Consider the following 18,120-nt stretch of genomic DNA (forward strand, 5'->3'; position numbering starts at 1 on the left):
TGGACCAGCACATGGGGGAAAATGTTTGCTGATGCCTGGCCCGATGGCCTGTCACTCTCCATGCTTGGTACTCAGCTGCATGGAGCCCTCAGGAGCTGGCTGCTCACTAGGATATGACTCCTTTTACTAGCATCATGTTGCTTTCTCTTTACTCACTTTTTAAACTCCTTTTTCTTGATAGCAGTTGGAAGGCCCGGAGTTGAAATATGTGATTTACTCAATAAAGTCAGGCTTCCAAAAGAAACTTAATGCTGTTATTTGGCAGCCGATCTCATGACTAACATGTTGCAAGCAGGGAGTAGGCAGAGGAAAGTACCTCTAGCATGAAACAAACTACCCTGGGTCGCCACTTGCTAGTTTGTATGTCTGTGGGCTTGTTACTTTTAACCTCCAGTGTTTTATATCTCCCAGCGTGATTGCGTGACCACACATTCAGTCTGCCCTGGACCACCCAGGTTTACACTTGTTTGGATGTCATTATGTAGAGCGTTCCCTTTCATTCTGCAAGTGTCCTGACTCGGGTGATAAATTACACAGTCGCACTAATCCAATGGGATACTGAGTAGAATGTGTCACATTCCACTGGCACTCGGTAAATGAGAGCAATTATTTGAAATATTGCCTCTGGGAGCCGGTTGTATCTTCTCACTAAACCAGCCTTAGCTCTCCTCCCTGGAAAACGAGGGCCGGCACCCCCAGAACTGTGCCTGTTGATGCTGGAGGGTCTGACAAGCCTTCTCTCCCCAGGTCCCTCCCTGGGCAAGAGCCTGGGGTAAAACTCACTGGTCCCTTCTGCAGAATCAAGTGTTGCTGTCACCCGGGGGGCAATCGGTCCACTGGTGTATGTTCTGGAGCTTTTAGTACTTGTTCAATGCCAGGTGCTCTAAATCTCTGAAGTAAAGGTCGGCATCATTAGTCTCATCTTACAAGAAAGAGCCCAGACTCAGAGAAATTAAGAAACATGTTTGCCCTAGTCGGGTAAATCTATGATGTGGATAGAGTGTCAGCCAGCAGATCAAAGAGTCCTGGGTTCGCTTCTGGGCAAGGACACATACCTTGGTTGCAGGCTTCTCCCCGGCCTGGCCCTGGTCGGGGCTCGTGCAAGAGGCAACCAATCATGTGTTTCCCTCACATCGGGGTTTCTCTTTCTTTCCCCTCTCTCTTCTACTCTTCCTAAAAATCAATGGAAAAATATCCTCAGGTGAGGATTAACAAAAAAAAGAAGAAAGAAAGAAAAGAAACATGTTTAAGGGTCATGCATTTGATATGTGGATGAAAGGGGCCACATGCTAACTTGACTAGCTTGGGGAAGGCCTGCATGACAGTATCACAAACGCAAAGACCTAAAGTAACCACAAAGGATGGTCTGAAATTAAAACTTTAAAAGCAGTTTATAATGGATAGTCATGTCCTAGGCCAGTGTCTGCCCTGACAAAGGTCAATCTTTACCTTAGCTGAGCCTACTGGCTTTTTGCATCTAAGATAATATACCTGTGAAATGTCAGGGTAACTTGTAACTTCCCTTTTTCCAGACCCCTCGGGGCACAATCAACCAAATGTGCCTTGGCACCCGGGACACAGACCATAAATTCCTTCATTGTTATTGTTATCATGTTAAATATTAACTATCCTGTACCCATTTAAGTAAAAGAAGTATGTGTCTATCATTTTACTTTTTATCCAATCTCAGAGGTTCTCTTCCCCATCCCCCCGCATTTGCTTTCTCCCGCCTCTCTAATCACCAATGGATTTCGTATAATCCACTTATGTCTCCTTTGATTGTAATGTATAAAACAAGGTGAAAAAGCTGCCAGGCTCCAGAGCATTATCCTGATATGTTGAGATTCTGCTTCCCTGCTATTGTCGACAGTTGGGCTCAAATAAACTCACAAAAAATTCTTTACAGGTTTGAATGTTTTTACATTAGCAGATGAGAGGAGAAGCTAGGAGCTAAACTCTTACTTTTCTCTCTCCTTGGCTCTTTCTACAACAAAGCTCAAATGCCATTAATGAGGAAGAAGTCTAAGGCCACGTGAAATGATGAGTGATGCCAACCAGTGTGATGTCCTTTTTGGCTTTCTATCTTTGCCAGGTGGAACACAAATGCTCTGTCTCAAGGAGGGAGAATATTTCTAAAACCGACCTGCTGCTTCTCAGATCTAAATGTTTTTCCCCAGATGCCCATCATGGATCCAGCTTTTCCATAGACTATTGAGCATCCGGATATTAATTGCTGCTGTCCTGCTGCCTCTGCCAACCATCCCCAAATTAAGGCTATTAGAAAGCAGAAGGTTTGATTTGGCCTTGATGTGGGAGACAACTAATGGCTGAAATGGGAGGAAAAGAAAGAGGGAGAAAGGCAGGAACTGTCAGATCAGACCCATCATCTCTGCACAAACAGGTGGAGACTTTTTGGAGAAGCCAATTTCTTCCCACTTCCCTAACCATTTTAGGTTAATTTTGACCTGCATTAGGTAGATAAAGATAAATGTGAATTTTAAATTATATTTAATCTTCATTAAAGTAATTATCTCTCTTAATGAAAAATTTGCTGGGTTGTGATTGTGCAATGGAGTAGAAAATCCTAAGTGAATAAAATCAATTTCATTTTCAGGCTCGCTTTTCTGTCCATTAATAAACAAGGCACAGAAAATATATTTGCTCTGAGTCATGCAGCCTGCTCCTAGCTCAGGCAAAGCCAGCACCACTTACCAAAGCATGAACGCTGGCTCTGTTTCTGACCCTTCATTTTTCAACCTAAAGGAGAACCTTCACCCTAAAGACATCCTGTGAGTTTTCATATTGGGGCTGTTTACTGGGCTCAGCAGTGAGACAAATGCGGGTGATAACTCACACCCAAACGACTGCTCTAATGGAACAGAGTTTGTGTGGTGTGGTGTATTTCATCTCAGTGCTCTGGCTTATTAATCACATAAGTATGAATTAGACTCTGGCATGCTTATGTTTCCTAATGTATGAAAATTGCTTATTTATTTCCATGCTGGTACGATGGGAAGAAACAGACTAGTTCTAAATAGCAGGGTACTGTAGTGTGAAGCAATTAAATGAGCGCTGCATGCCCTTCAGAGGAGGTAATGGGGACTTGGTGCCAACTAATCCTCATTGCTGCTGGTAACATGGAAAAGGACGTGTCAGGGACGAGCATAGAGGAGCCTATTATTGTAGTTAAATCTTAAAATTTAGCTCATATGAACTTTGCTGATTGGCTTAGTTGAAATTTTTGAAAAAACACACGAAAGAGGTAAAAAGAGCATCACCCATGCGGAGGCAAGAATTAAAAATGCTGATGACAAACTTTACATGTAGTTCTCTTCCTTTTATGCACCCATGGGAACCCTGGCCAGAATACACCGGATGTGCAAGGCCAGTTGGAGTGTAGGGGCCCTGTCCAGAGGACACCGGATGTTCAAGGCCACTCTGAGTGTGGGAATCCTAATCAGAGTGCTCAAGGCTAATTTGCTGTACAAGAGCAAGGATGCAGCAATCTATACACTGGGCAGCTGTGCCCTTCTATAACCCAAAAGACTGATGTCACTATTTTGGCAAGAAATCTCTTTTGTCTAAGTTAGTATGAAGTAAGTTACTGACCGGCCTGTGCGGGGCTGCACTGTGGGGAAGATGCATTACTGACCAGCTGGTTCTGGCTGTTTTTACTAGGATGGCTCCAGTGTTTACTTCTGTATTAGTAAGAGCTACCTCTGCAAGGCTATTTTGAAGAACTGCTTTGTCTAATGGCTCCTTGGGCTGCAATAAAGACTCTTTCATACGCCTACAACATCTTATGTCTTCTCTGTCTGATACCTGGCATCCAAGGAGATCCAGCCTCTGGCAGAGGGACTTGGACCCAACAGTTAGCTCCCTATTCTAGTGGAGCAGGATAAAGGAGCAAGTACTCACTTCCACAATTGCTGCACCCAGCAGGGCCAAGGAAGAATTGACTCCGACAGCACCACTCTCCCCCTAAAACTTAACAATAACAGGTGCAAACCCATAGTGTCCACATACTCCCACTCCTGCTGGTTGAGGCAGCTTGAGTGCGGAGTGCGGAGCCGCTCTACACTTCCTCCCATTGAGTATGAATTTCCATAGATTGAGTCAGTGACTTACCTGTTACCAATTATGAATTAAATTACATGGTGCCTACTATGGGCCAGGTTCTGTTCAAAGTACTTCTTTATGTAACCTTCATAGCAACCCTATGAAATAGTTACCCTTCCTGTTCTCATTTTAGATATGAGAAAACGGAGGCCTGGAGAGATTACACAAAATGCCTAAAGCTACACAGCTGGTAAGTGGCAGAGCCAGGATTCAAACCTGGCCAAACTGGCCCTAGAGTCCATGCTCTTAATTGCCCTGCCTCCTCAACTCGATCATTTCTGGGTGACCAAAGTCACATCATCGAACCCCTCAGACTCTGGTCCCCCGTGAAAGAGCAGAGGTAACATTTACTGAGGTCCTATTTAGGGACCCTGCAAGGCTCTTTAGAGATGTCATCTCATCTGACCTTTGCCATGACCCATAAGGCAGGCCAATTCTCTCTATTTACATGTGAGAAAATTGGCTCGAAGACATTTTGTAGCTCCAAGGTCACAGGAGTGTAAGGGATGGAGCAAAGTTTCAGACCCAGGTTTCCCTATTCTAGAGCTTATATTTCTTCTGCTATATTATGCTGTGGAGCGCTGAAGGGACCATATGACACAATGGATGTGAAAGCAACTAACACTTCCTGGCACATTAAACACCCAACAAAAGCTGACATGGCAAGTGCTTGACAAACTGGAATGTTGTCATTATTGTCGGCACCTTGGTCTGATGGCAGCAGAGGAAAACGTGCTGAATGGGAGGTTGTGCCATCTAGGAGGCTGACCTATTGCCAGCCAATCGTACGATTACTGCACTTATCACTAGGAGACTTTAGTTCAGAAAGATCTGAAATAGAAAAGACTGATCTAAATTGCTTAATCACAAGATGTTCCTCTTGATTTTGTCCTAAACACACGGCTTCTGTAACTATAAGGAACAGAATAGGCAAATGGCTCTTTGAATCTTTATTTCAGATTGATAATAATAAAGAACCATATAAAGGACACTGCAATGAACACCATGTACTCACTATCCAAGATGAGTACGTTTTGGCAATATTGGTCCCAGATCATTTTTTAAAATGTAAGTAACTACAGATAGATTAAATTCCCCCTATCAATCATATTAACCTTTCCTCTTTCTTTCTTTCTATCCAATTGACATCATGAATTTGTGAATTTCCAACCCATATATTTTACTTTTTAATTAATATGTATGTGGATGACGTTATTTTAAGTATTTCCATAAGTAGTAATGTACTTTAACTTACTACTTTCATAATTTCATGTTAGTGAGATTTAACCATGTCAATATAACACATCTCTAGTTTACTCACTAATTGCCATATAGTATTTGATACTCTGAATATGTCATTTTTCTTTTATAAAAGTCCAAAAAAAGAATACATTATGAACTATAGAACAAAGAAGGAAATTAAACAGTAACATCAGTAGTCCTGCTCAACATTATAAGTTTCTATTCAATTTCTTATGCAATGTAATACACATCTTATTTTGGGGGTCTAAGTATGTCTTTAATTTTAATTTTAAGTGCTTTATCTTGCCCTGGCTGGTGTTGCTCAGTTGGTTGAGCATCGTCCTATGCACCAAAAGGTTGCTGGTTCGATTCCCGGTCAGAGCACATATCCAGGTTGCCGGTTTGATCCCCAGTCAGGGTGCATGCTGGAGGCAGCCAATTGATGTTTCTCTCTCACTCCCTTTCTCTCTCTATCTCTCAAATCAATAAAAATATATTTTAAAATAAGTATTTATCTTTCATTTTTTATTTTGGAGCAGTATCAGGAACTAAAAACATAAACTCACAGAATCATATTTATTTGGAGTCTCCTCTCCTCTTCTTTCCCAAGACATCAATGACAAATGGCTTCATTCTTATTACACAGCAAAAACATTATGCTAAGTGAAGTAAGCCCGTCAGAGGAAGACGAGAACCATATGATCTCACTCATATGTAGAATCTAATGAACAAAATGAACTAACAAGTGAAATAGAGACAGAGTCATAGATAGAGATCAGGCTGACAGCTGTTGGGGTGGGGGTAAGGCTGGGTGGGGGGGCGTGGAGGGATTGAGTAAAATAGAAAGAGAAAGGACTCATGGACAAGGACAACGGTGTGGTAACTGCTGAAGGAAGGGGGAGGGGGAGAGGAGAGCATGAGGGGGTGATTGGTGATTGACAGAGACATGACTTGGGGTGGTAAGCACACAGTACAGTGTACAGAAGCTGTGTTGTAGAATTGTGCACTTGAAACCTGTATAATTTTGTTAACCAGTGTCACCCCAATAAATTTAATAAAAAGCGGAAAAAATCTAAAATGAAAAGTCACCAAAAAAGTGGGTGGAATTGTCTTGACTTTGTTCCTAAAGATTCTTATTTGTGAGGTGGATATGCTTAGACCTTTTTTCAATCCCATATACATTTCCCTTTCAGTACAAGAATTTCAGAAGCAGAAAATCAATTACAGGTCTGCGATGACCTACACTGTAGAGTAGTTAAGGATGATTGGTAGGTTTTTTTAATAGTTACATTTTAAATTTAAAATGGAATTGAACTGGAAAAAATAAATTACAGAGACATGCCCTTCTCTCTGTACAAGATAAACTGCTCGGTAGAGTGAGAAACAAATCCAAGTCATTTCTGGATGTTCTGGTCCTCTCCCCAGAATTAGCACTTTATGTCTTAAGATTCCCATTGCCAATCTCTGCTTTTCCAATGAGGGCTCTCACAATTATGGGAAATGTTCTTTTTTAACTTAGAAGAAATAAGTTGTCTGTTTCCATCATGTGTAGTACTGTAATGCATCTCTTTTATTTCCTTACATTAGCTGGAGGTGGAGGGAAAGAAACACCTCATTTCTGTCATTCTCTTTTTCAGCAAACGCTCACATCCTCATTAAAGCTGCACAAACATGACAACACCTGCATCGGGCCACCTGCTTCTGTTTGTGTGACACAAATAAAGTCCTCTCAGAGGTGACATTGGAACTACTACAAAACCTCGGAAGTTTTGAGGGATTCTTGATCTGGTTTCTTCTGGGAAGGAGTTTGCTTGCCTTGTTAGAATTTAGGCCTTGGTGCATAGAGTTCTAATAGTTTAAGAAAAATAGCTTAGATTAAAGGTGACAATAAAATCTTCATTAAAACACTGAATTATTTAGCAATGACAAACAAGTGCTTTTCTGAGATGATCTGGATATTTACCCATTGTCTTTTTGGGAGTTTCCAAGAGCATGAATTCTGGAGCCAGACTACTTAAGCTCAAAAGGCTTTGCCATTTATTAGCTGTGTGGCCTTGAGCAATTTGCCTAACCCCTGTGTGCCTTACTTCCCTCATCTGTAAAGTGACATGTGAGAATATAGTGCTTCATAAATTAATATATGCAAAATTCTTTAACAATGCCTGGTGCTAACAAAGTAAATGAAGTGTTTTTTTCATTGTTGTGTTTTTTTAAAAAAATCATCTATGATGTGTTAAGCCTTATTGTAGGCACTAGGGAGACATTGGTGAGCATAATATACATGCTTCTGTTGTCAAAGGACTCCTATTCTAGTGGGAAGAACAGAGTAAATAAGTAAAATAAATAAATAAGATAAAATAATGTTCATAATTCCTTATATTGAAATTAGAAATTGCTAACTGAAGGTTTATTTTGAATTTGAGCAAAATATATAAGCCCTTCTTAGTTGTATCACAAATTCTAGGAATTGTACAGTTTGGCCTGGGCTATATATAAAAAATGGATAATGGTTCCAGAACTTGAACCTAATGCTGTGCTTGCCACACTCTTATGTTGGAGAATTGTGCCTTTATCTTTTGTCAACTCTCTTTTATGGAGGTGGACCACTCCCCTGTAAGTATTTCCTTAGACCATCTACTTTGATCAATTTTAACTTGACAACTTACATGTAAGGAGATCGCTTGCTTCCGATTCACCATTGCAATGGACTGCAATAGATGAGGGCTGAATCAGTCTCATTCGATCTTATGTTCTATCTCGCATTATGCTTGATTCGTATAGGTATATATCATAACTGATTGGCTCAGAAGACATGGAAATGGAATTACTTCAAGAATATATTAAATATAAAAATCTGTAACTGAAACATGGCGAGGCAATGTAATTTGCCAATTGTGCGAATGGTGGACTCATAAGATGCAAAATAATAGTACTTCTGAATCCATAGTTTATTACCAGAAAAGGACACATAATAGCAACAGTGTATTGTATCAGAACAACAGTAAGCTACCATCGCAGCCAGAGCTGGCTTCACAGCAAAGGGTCTGCCGAGGCCAGGAGTCAGCTCCATTGTCCTCCACCTGCAGGGCCATATCAGATGTCCCTGCACTGTGAGATCAGGAACAAATTACCTGTGCTGGATCACCTCAGAACCAGAAGGCCCAAGATGGAGTCCCAAGTGGGGCTCTCACACCCCTGTTGAGTATGTAAGTAAACTATTGCTATACTAGAGGCCCGATGCACAAAGATTCATGCAAGAATGGGCCTTCCTTCCCCTGGCTGCCAGCACTGCCTTCACTCCAGCCAGAGTTGCCTTTCCACCTTCCCACACTGCCCAGAGGCTCGGCCGCTTCGTACCTGTGTATGCAAATTAACCCGCCATCTTTGTTGGGTTAATTTGCATACTCAATCCTGATAGGCTGGTGTGCGTCATGAAGGTATGGTCAATTTGCATATTACTCTTTTGTTAGTGTAGATAATCAGACCCAATGTCAGAGCCTTCTAGGAGTCCCACGGAAACTGGGTGCAAACTATCTGTCTTGTTCTAATTAATAAAGAATGCTGAAGTACTCTGCCCCCAAACTTGCTCCAAAACAACAGCCCTGGCTTCATCAGGAAGGTTGTCCGGAAAAACATCCAGTCTAATTAGCATATTATGATTTTATTATTATAGTTATTATGGGGTGGGGCAAAAAGTAGGTTTACAGTTGTTTGTGTAGAAAATAATACAATAATTAATAAATAACAATACAAGAATAAACTCTGTGTTTTGCAAACTCACAACTGTAAATCTACTTTGGCCCCACCAAGTATACGTTGCATCATTTTGGAACAGACTAAGGAATCTCAGAGGGAAGGGGGCAGTGGGGGGCAGGAAGAGATTAACCAAAGAACTTATATGCATATATGCAAAACCCATGGGCAGACAATAGGGTGGTAAAGGCCTGGGGAGGGGGAGAGAATGGGGTGGGGGTGGAGGCGGTCAGTGGGGGTTAAAGGGGGACATCTGTAATACTTTCAACAATAAAGATTTAAAAAATAGCACTATAAAAAAAAAGAATAGCTAATACAGTCTGGTTCTAATGGTGTTGTTTCTTTGCAGAAAAACTTTTGATAGCTGTCTATTGCTTACGTCAACTCTTTTGCTCAACCTGCCTCATCTCCTCTTACTCTTCCCACACTGCACACTAGGCACACAAATTTGTCCTGGACATTCCTGATCCCTTGCAAATTGAACTATTGAATATTAGTTTAATTTAAAGCCCTTCTTTAACTAAGTCCCAGGTCAAATGCTCTCTCCTCCAGGGTAGTGAGGCTGAGAGAACTATATAACAAGAGTAGAAATTACTGTCGTGATTATTACGTATTAATTATTGATGTGCCAAAGGATACCACACACTGTGTTTGTAGTTCAGCCACCCACTGAGTCTCAGTCCTGCTTTCTCTTGAAAGAAATTGGACTCACATATGCTGGTCCTTTATACAAAACTGGATAAAGCGTGAGCACGGTCTATCTAAGGCTGTTTCAAGAAAGCCACCCATGAACGGATGATATTTGTGCTGTCACAAAGCTTCCTGAGCACTATAGCTATGCGGTAGGTCCAGCTACATAGTCCTGTGTGATGCCCTCAGGGATTTAGAAGTGGGTATAGATGTGATTCTTCTTTTTCTTACTGCAACACCCACCCGGGATTGTCTTATATTTAACTAGACATTCAGACTCACCAGACTCCCATAGGATACCCTTGACATTAGCCTAATCAGAAGGTGTAGGATGAAACCACAGCTGGAGTCCCTGTAGACTCATTTACAAGGAAATGAAATCTACTTTGGACAGCTGCCTTGGCTTAAAAGCCTCATGCCAGGAGCCAGGATCTCTTGTGACATCTCCAGAGGCATCGCTTCCAGAGTCCCCACAGGGGTCAGAGCAGAGTCACCACATGCAGAGAAGCCTGAAGATGGGCAGCACATAGGATTTATGGCGCTTCCAGGTTCGATTCATCTGTCTTTCAGAGGCAATCTTTTTGGTTATAATCAATGTTGCCTAATAACGTAGTTGACATATACCATCTTTATGCATTTCCAAGGAAACAACTAGGCAGTGAGCAAAGATCAGACCCTCACCCAGAAGGGGATAGTTTTTATTTATTTTTATTATTTAAAAATATTTTTTATTGATTTTAAAGAGGCAGGGAGAGGGAGAGAGAGAGAAATATCAATGATGAGAGAGAATCATTGATTGGTTGCTTCCTGCATGGCCCTTGCTGGGATAGAACCTGCAACCCGGGCATGTGTCCTGACCAGGAATTGAACCATGAGCTCTTGGTTCATAGGTCGCCCCTCAACCACTGAGCATCACTGGCTGGGGAGGAGATATTTTTTCCAAAATTAAGAACATTGTGGATTTTATTTGTTGGGTAGATTGTTTTTATTTCTTTGGGTTGATTGCTAGGAAGTTTGAAGCATTGTGAGGAGAAGGCAAGGTACGAAGTGAGGGATTTATGATCATGCAGCATTAATTTGTTTTGTTGGAATTTGAATGATTGTGGTTAACACAATTTTCTGTGGTAGTGTAAAAGTAGTAGTTTCACAATTTAAAGGAAGAAAGGTAAATACTATATCTTCCCTAATTATAACAGGTTTGTTGAGCAATGATTACAAGCAAATGACTTTATTTATGCTAACTCATGGAATCTTCACAATGATAAAAATTAACCCTATTTTATTATGAGACATTAGAATTCAGAGAGACTATACCATTTTCTAATTCCTACAGAAAAACCACACACATTATTAATAAGATGATTTAAGGTATTGCCTCTTGAGCTTGCCAATAAGTACACATAGTCTACCAAAGCTGTACAATTTTGTCTTATTTTTCATTTAACATTATATCAAAAACATTCCCAATAATTTCACCTAGCTTTAATTGTCATAATTTACAAATACCTGTATACTGTTCTAATACATTGAAATAAAATAATGTACTAACAATACCCTGTTCGTATGCATATATTTTATTTTTGACATTTTATTTCCACAGTAAATGTTGCCAGGACATCTTCTATGTAACTTTTTTTGGGTTCTCCAGTTGTTTTATTTTATTTTTATTGTAATTTGTTCTGTTGTAATGCAGAGAAAATGATTACCTTTCTTGATATCTGAGAAATAGTAGCACATTATATTCTAATTTTAGTATGGTTTGATCTTTTACTCTATATGAAGATTATATTACTTTTCAGAAATAGATATAGATCGAATTTGTTCTTTTGCCTATTGCTTACCAATAATCTCAGCTCTATATTTAAAATAATTATTTTCTACTTGTTTTTAAAAGTGCAAAAATAAAATAAAATAAAATAAAATAAAAGTAAAAAAAAAAAAAAACAATTAAGAGAAGGAGGAAGAACCATATTCCAGAAAGACTCAGAATGTAAACACATATAACTATGATAGACACTCAACTTTTTACATAGACGTGTCCTATCTTCTTTAGAAGCATAATTGTAAGTCACTTCTTATCTTAATCACAATTTACATTATATGTTTAAGATTCTTGTTTCATAGGGTAATTAAATCTAAGCTGAAGTTTAGGGGCATTGTGCTCATGGAGATGAGTGTGAAGGGCAGTTTTGAAAGAAGAAACAAGAAGATCTAAGCCACAGAGACTGGGGATGAAAATGACACTTTAGAAAGGAAATAAAAGTGAAAAAGAAGGGAAAAAAAATAAATGAATAAAAGTGCAATTATAATAGAGCATGTTCTCACATGTGTTTGGGCCAATTTTTGATCTCTCTCTTCTAATCCTGAGCAATATGTCCATTTGGACAGTAGTGACATGGACTTTTAATTATTGTTTCTGTATAACAAATTCCATTATCTGCTAAGATACTCCTTCCCTTTCCCCTTACATACTGTTATGTTAGTATATTGCTTGATATTTTCATTTATTTTTCAAAATAAATTTCACTGTCATTGGCTAAGTTCCACACATATGCAAAAATATTGATGCTATTATAATTGGATTTCATTAACTATAAATTAACTAGACTAGTTAATGTTTGCAACTTTCATCTTTTAAAAATTTTTTTCTCTCTTAATCTTCCTTTATTTTGTCTTTTTAAAAAAGTTGTACATGTCTCTTTCTTTTTCTTTTCTTTATTCTTTCTTTTTGTTTGTTTGTTTGTTTTTGTTTTTGTTTTTGTTTTTTTGCTATTCTGAATGAAACATTTTTTTCCCATTTGTTTAATTTCTTGTTATATCAAAGCACCAAGTATAATTTTGGGGTGTAATTATGTTGCATTCATGTGTTTCTTTTTATTTAAAAAATTAGTATTTAAAAAGTTTTCAGGTATAACGATTTAAAAATAATTATTTTTTAGTTTTCTAATACTTAACTTGATAATATTAGTTTTTATTCTTACTGAATTTCCCAGAACTCTTCATAACACCATAGAATAATAATATACTTAACATACTTACTTTGTCCTTGATTTAAAATCATATACTTTAAAAGTGAATGGTGGGACCCTGGCCAGGTAGCTCACTTGGTTAGAGCATCATCCTGATACACTAAGGTTGCAGGTTTGATTCCCTGTCAGGGCACATATAAGAATCAACCAATGAATGCATAAATTTCAGTCTCTTAAATCAATAAAAAGTGAATGGTGGGATGTGTATTCTTTGTTTAATAAAAATACTTTTAAAATAATATAAGTGAAATTTTATCACTGAGTTCATTTTGTTTTAAGAAAAGATTCTCTTCAACAAAAAGATGAATTATTCTATTCTATTTCCTATACATTTATTAAAGGGGCAAAAATTATCAAATGTATTTTTGTATTTATTGAAAAATTATGTGATCTCTTTCCTTTAGCCTATTTATATTGTATATTACAGTTATAGATTTCCTAATGTGAGCTCTTCTGCCTTATACTCTGAATTAACATTCCTAATGTAATGTTACTTAGTCAAGGTATAAAAACAACATTTTAAGAGGTCATTTTTAAACAACTGAGAGTAAATTTACAGATGGGTGATAGGATGGTGAAAGATGTGGAAATGACATCGAATGAGAATTAGAATATTTAGCCTGGAGAAGAGAATATTTAAATTATCTCTCTTAGGGGCAAGAATGGTGGTTGAAATTTACGTTTAAAAGCCTTATATCTGAAAATGTTATTTAAAAAAAAAAATGTCCAGAGGGAATAATTAAATAAGAAGTAACTGAAATAAAGACTTAAAAAGCATTTTAGTGTTAGTCACAGAGCTTTGAAAGGTAAATGTTCTGTTTTATAAGCAAGTGAGTCTTATCATCAGCACAGGTGTTCCAGCAGAGACTGGGTGACCGCTGGATGACCTCTGATCTGGAGCAAAGCTGCTCTGCGGGCTGGTGGGTGGCCTGGGTGGTCTTTGGGGTACTTTTCAATTGCGAAACTATACATCTATGCCACATTATCTCTATTCCATAAGTATTTTTTTTCACTGAGGTGGTAGACAGAATTCTAAAATTGCCATCCTGATCCGTTGCTTTGGTACTTTTATGCAGGAGGGTAGGAAAACTTAGCTCCATAGACATCTTTCTAGTAAAGCCGTGTACTAGTAGAGGTCCTCAAAACATCAGAGGGAGGGAAAGTCTCAGAAACTTAGATATCTGGACAGAGCAAATTATTGAAAATGAGAAAAAATGAGGACTGAAGTAGTCTTAAAGAGACTACTAAAGTTGTTCTTTCATCCTGAATCCAGGAAAGAGGGTTGTGAGCAGATCTGAACCCAAACTAGCACTGGAACCAAGAGCACCTTAACCAGCCAGGTGAGCTCATTCAGCTGAGCCACCGAAAACATGAAGATTCCTGAAAAAGAAACAAATGTTTCCTGTTGAAAACCAGAGATTTTAAGTTAGTTGTAGCTTCTTTATTTAAGCAAAACCTGACTCATATGAATGTCTAATTTTCTAGGTATTAAGCTAGAAACTTTAAATTTCAACCTTACAAAAATATTATAACAAACTATTATAACAATATTATAATTATTAAAATAAAGTGATATTAATTTTTAAATTAATAAATGAAGTGACATTTTCAGAAAAATTAGAAAATTTAACCTAGCCCTGGCCAGTGTTGCTCAGTGGTTAGAATGTTGGCCCAGACACAGAAGGGTCTCAGGTTTGATTCCTGGTCAAGTGCACCTACCTGGGATGCAGGTTTGTCCCCACCCCAGTCGGGGTGCATGCAGGAGGCAACCAGTTGATGTGTCTCTCTCACATTGATGTTTCTCTCTCTCTCTCTCTCTCTCTCTCTCTCTCTCTCTCTCTCTCCCCCCCCCTTCCCTCCCACTCTATAAAAAATCAATGGAAAAATATCCACAGTTGAGGATTAACAACAACAAAAAATTAACCTATGCCATGCAGGTAATCAGTGGCTTAACTGACATGGGAATCTGAATTATGTCTGAATTCAACAGCAGTGTTCTTCTTCTTCCAATGTATTAAGGAAAGGGGCTTAATTACTTATCCTTGTGGCCATTAAAAAGCCGTGATCAAATGTGCTTCATGCTGTGAGGGCCAGAAGTTTTTCTATTTTTGAAAAAGAGATTTTATCTTTTTGAATCAAATAGCACTTTTTGAGTATAGCTTATACATAAGAAGGTGTGAGAAAATGCATAAATTTCAGCTCCTGATGAATTATGAAATAAAAATGTACATTGAAGTTACTTTGAAAATGCAATCCATGTTAGAGAATAATGTGTGGCAACTATATGCAATCAGTGTAGATGAGATGAGAACATCATTCTGTTACACTTACATTAACTCTAATCACATTTTGTAGCTGATGCTCTTATGAGGGCTGCCAACTAACATTTTAGGCAAATGAAGAGCTAGGATATATAGCCTTCAGAAAGCAGGCACCTCTCCTGTCAAATAGGTAATTACAGAGGCTATGACTCCATTAGGAAAATGCTGGCAAATCAATGTAAGCCCTAAGAGCTCAGATCCTTTGTAATTGATTGAGAGATTCAGTGACTTCAATGCAATTGAGTTTCAAATGGAAGAAGCCAATATTTGGCCAGATGGCTGCCATGAATTCCCGAGGGAGTTTATGAATTTTAATGAGAGCAATGGCTACACAATTTAAGTCACAAGTGCTAATACTAAATGAAATATGCAGATCAATATCGAAATTGCAACTTGGGCTATCCAAGCATTCATTTGTTGTATCCTGATACTCATTTATTTCTGCAGGTATGCAATTGCTTATCATACAAGGTCTGGAGGAACTTGTTGATGCAAATCACAATTGATATTTGGAATTATAGCCTACTTCTTATTTCTGCTGAGATGACCCATTGCATAGCTTAGGATAATTTAGAGATTAAGTGTCCAGTTTGTGCAAACAAGAAACATTTAAGTTTATTTATTCACTCAGCAGTTTCTACAAGGTTAATGTGAATAAAATACAGGATATGGGGATAATATATAGATGAATCAGACATGGTTATAAATTGTGTCCTAGGAGAACTTAAAAATTAATAAAGTTGGAGAGAGAAATGATTTTAAGAAATGATTATAATACAAGGTTGGAAGTGATAAGTATCCTAAGAGAGGCACATGTAATAAAGCTGTAATGCTGTTCAGTAAGTAGGTCCATCTATTGTACACAATTACATAAATAGCAATAAGGGTGGAGACTTTTACTTCTGGTAATATCACTCTAGGTAATTCTAACTAACATTTGGAATAAAAATAACAGTTTTAAAGAAACATGTACTTGAAGCTATAGAAGAGCCAAAAATATACTGAAGGATTGTGGAGCCAAGAGCTGGGTGAAGACATAGTGAGAGCGATGAGAGCAGTGTTCAGGTTGCTTACATTTGCAGATTATTGAAGAGATGGTCAAAATGCTGAGACTTGCTTTTGACAGCCTTGCAGGGCTAAAGGGACAAAGTTAGAGTCCAGGGTCTGTCAGAAGTAGGGGCCAGAGTAACAAACCTGAAGGGCCACACATTCAGGAGTAAGAGTGACTGGGGTGCCAGTTAGTCCAGCCTTACTAAGAGGAAACCCAGAAAAACACAACCCCCAGAAGTAGATTAAGGTAATTTCTGGTACCTCCAGGTGGCTGGCTCAAGCAACAGAAAATCATTTCTGAAGAAAGATAGTATCATTGGAAGCTTAAACTTATTTCTCAAAATACCATGCCCATCACATGATAAAAACTGACCTGGCACACTGAGAAAAAGCAGATATGAATGAGACCATGCAGAATTTTATTCACGGAAATAAAAGGCAAGCTTGAAAACTTGTAGCAGTTGAAAATGATATAAAAATAATGGAGAAATTCCAAAAAGAAGCAAAGAAAAATTTCTAAGAGTTAAAATTCTGAGTAGTGCTACTTCCTTTAAATAATGTATTCAGCTGTGCATTTATATGTAATATACCTTTTTCTATATGTAATATATTTCACAAAAAATGTATATGTGTGTGTGGGTGCTAATAACATGTTTTTATCAGATTCCAAAGAACATGTTAAATCTCTGAAACTATGATTTTATTCAAACTTTCACAGCAATCTTAAGAGAGAGATGATACTATTATTTTACCATGCAGATGGGTAAACAAGACAACTAAGGTAAGTTTAAGGCTACACAGCTGGGACATAGCAGAGTCAGATTACACCTTGGCTTCACCTGCAGCTCATAACTCGAGGCCAGCGAAGACTGATGCTTCTGTGAAGCGTGTGTGTTTATGAAACATGGCTAGGCTCAAAGTGATGCTGACAATGGCTAAATCTTCTCCAGCGACTGATACCAGAAGTTCTTGAAGAGATGATGATCTTACTCTGCTGGTATTATTTTCAGCCAAGAGATTTCTGTGACAAGTCAACTGGGGCCTCTAAACGAACTTCCAAAATTATCCACAAAATCACCTCTTTGCAGCCTACATATGTCTCTGGCATGAGGGTGTAGGCCACTGGGTCCCAAAGAATGAAAACTTCCATTTCTCTTTTCTTCTTTGACTGCAAGGAGGAACCAACCATCTGGTCATGTTACTGTGTAGCTCCATGGTTATTTTATTTCCAGAGCTTAGTGGCTTTTTCCTACCATTAGGTCCTCTGTGGGATTGGTCCTTTTCCTCTCAGAAAGTGCCCCCTAGTCTTTATGCAAATTGCTCTTTCCCCCACTCCCCCTCAGAGCTGGCTTCTCCAGGCAGATGTTTGGAGAAACAGATTTGGCCAACCTATAGAAAAAAATACTGTTTTATACTTTTCTCCATGGTGATGGGGACCTAAATGTCTTAGAATTTTGTAACTAATGCCATCAAAAAAATAAAATAAAGAAGTCTTCAGAGGTCATTTGGTGGTTCTAATGTGGCTGGCATTTTTAGTTCTCCCCTCTCTGGTTTAAGAAAGAAAAAGTAACCCTAACTAGGCACTCTGCCACACATCATAAACAATGAGGCTCTGCTCTAACCCAAATGACTTCCAACAGCATCTGTGTCTGTCTTCCAATAACTTGGTATGCAGTAGAACATAGTAAAGCCACAGTGTCCAGGCCATGGTAATCTGTGGCCTACTGGGCTAGCCACACACATCTGGTTCTCTCCACCTGCATACATCATGTTACACAAATGACATTAAAAATGAAATAGAGCAGCCCGGCCGGCATGGCTCAGTGGTTGAGCATCGACCTATGAACCAGGAGGTCACAGTTGGATTCTGGTCAGGGCATAAGCCCAGGTTGCGGGCTCATTCCCCAGTGTGGGGC

The sequence above is a fragment of the Plecotus auritus genome (genome assembly GCF_963455305.1).
Source record: "Plecotus auritus genome assembly, chromosome: 5".
Lineage (NCBI taxonomy): Eukaryota > Metazoa > Chordata > Mammalia > Chiroptera > Vespertilionidae > Plecotus > Plecotus auritus.